This window comes from Diospyros lotus, chromosome 9 (genome assembly GCF_014633365.1).
Source record: "Diospyros lotus cultivar Yz01 chromosome 9, ASM1463336v1, whole genome shotgun sequence".
Lineage (NCBI taxonomy): Eukaryota > Viridiplantae > Streptophyta > Magnoliopsida > Ericales > Ebenaceae > Diospyros > Diospyros lotus.
Window position 1 is genome coordinate 20910588 of NC_068346.1, and position 2693 is coordinate 20913280.

Here is a 2693-nt window from a genome sequence, read left to right on the forward strand (position 1 = left end):
TTGCCTTACGCAAAAAATTTGGATCATATATTAGTGAATATTTTTGGGATTATCTAGATCTTCTCAGTCAATTTGTCCTAACATGTTTTCTGCTTGGGAACAATGACACAATTGATGTGTCCTATGTGTCTGTTTTCTTTTACCCCCTGAGCACTTATACCCAGAGTTTTGGCTAAATCCCTTAACATGTTGCATTAACAAGTTTTTAGATGAAGAAAAAATAAAGCAATTATTTTAAAAACTTTAAACATGATTCCTTCTCTCTGTGTGTGTATGTGTGTTTGAAACTTAATGTTTGTGGAGATTTCTGAATTTTGCATGTTGGAGTTCATCACTACCTATTTTTTTTAGCTAATAATTTTAATTTATCTGGTATTGTTCTTGGATCAGCTTTATTGCTTTTGTGGCAATCATCACTTTTTAAAACTTAATGTTCGCTGTGGAATCCTGAACCTAAATGTTGTGGTTTATCAATGCCAATTTCCTTTTATCTAGTTACATCCATTTTTTTAGTATTATTCATTCTAAAAATGGTTGCATTGTCTTCCTTGCGTAAGTTATGTTTAAAATATTATTAGAACACAATCTTTTCACACTCCTTTGTCAAAACTAATTCTTGCATCATTTCATTCCATCGGGAAAGCTAATTTGCACACATTCTTCTATTAATATGAAAAAAAGTGCCGAACAAGTGTGGTTTGAAATTTGTGAAAAAAAAAAAATTATTGTTAAAGTGAATTTTTTGGTTTATCAGCAATCTAATTACATCAATTCTTTAGTATTGTTGTTGGATCATCTCTGTCTGCCTTGTAATATATGTAAAGCTTAGCTTTTTGAGACTTAATGTTTTTAGAGAATTCTAAATTTGAATGTTGAGATTCATTAGTGCCTAATCACTTCCTAAAATTTATCTAGGATTATTATTGGATCATCTCTCTCGATCTTGTGTAAATAATTACTTTCTAAAATTTTAATGTGCATGGGGGAATTCTAAACCTTAATGTTGTGATTTATTAATGTCAATTTCTTTTTATGTAGTTTCTTTCATTATTCATTCTAAAAATAGTTGCATTGCCTTCCCCGCATAAGTTATATTTGAAATATTACTAGAACTACAATCCTTTCTTGCTCCTTTGCAAAAATAATATTAGATAAAAAATTAATTGTTAGGCCATATAACTAATTTCTGCATCATTGCATTCCACCTAGAATGCTAATTTGCCCATATTCTTCGATTAGTATGAAAAAAAGTGCTGAAAAATTGGTGTGGACTAAAGTTGGTGAAAATATTAATTATTATGAGTATTTTGTGATTTATCAACAATCTAGTTACATCAATTTTTTAGTATTGTTGTTAGATCATCTCTCTTTGTCCTGTAATATGTGTAAATCATGACTTTTTAAAACTTAATATTTGTGAGAATTTTGAATTTGAATGTTGTGTTTTATTACTGTGTATTTGTATAATCACTTCAATTAAACATTGTTCTTGGATCATCTCTTTTGGTCCCGTGTTAATAATCCATTTTTGAAATTTAATGTTCATTGTGAAATTCTGAACTTGATTGTTGTGATTTATCTTAGTTAATTTCTTTTTATCTAGTTACATCTATTTATTTAATATTATTCGTTCTAAAAATGGTTGCATTGCCTTCTTTGGGTAAGTTATATTTAAAATATTATTAGAACCACAATCCTTTCATACTTTTTCACCAAAATAATAATAGATAAAAAATTGATTGTTGGTCTATATAACTAATTCATTCATCATTACATTCCAACTAGAATGCTAATTTGCACACATTATTTTGATAAGATGAAAAAACGTTTTGAGAAATAGGTGTTGATTAAAGTTGGTGAAAAAATAAATTGTTATGAAAGTCAATTTTGTGGTTTTTCAATAATCTAATTACATCAATTATTTAGTATTGTTGTTGGATCATCTGTCTCTGTCTTGTAATATGTGTAATCCATGGCTTTTGAAACCTAATGTTGTTAGGGAATTTTGAATTTGAATGTTGCGGTTTATCTTTGCATGTTTCTTTTTAGCCACTCACTTCAATTTATCTAGTTTTGAACCTGAATGTTGGGGTTTATCAATGTCAAATTTTTTTTATCTAGTTATCTCCATATATTTAGTATTATTCATTTGAAAAATGGTTGCATCAACTTCCCTGCGTATGTTATATTTAAAATAGTTTTAGAACGCAATCCTTTCATTCTCTTTCGCCAAAATAGTAATAGATAAAAATTGATTGTTGGTCCATAACTAATTTTTGTATCATTCCATTCCGCCTAGATTGCTAATTTGCACATATTTTTCTATTAATAATAAAAAAGGTGCTGAGAAACAAGTGTAGATTAAAGTCGGATAAAATATAAATTGTTATGAAAGTATATTTTGTAGTTTATCAACAATCTAATCACATCAATTATTTAGTATTGTTATTGGATCATCTATCTCTGCCTTTTAATATGTGTAAACCGTGGCTTTTTGAGACTTAATGTTTGTGGACAATTCTAGTGCACAGTTCTTAATTCGAACGTTGTGGTTTATCATAGCCTATTTCCTTTTAGTTAATCACTTCAATATATCTAGTATTGTTTTTGGTTGACATCTCTTGGTCTTTTGTAAATCATCAATTTCAAAACTTTAATGTCCGTTCGGTTATCTTATCCAGTATTGTTTTTGG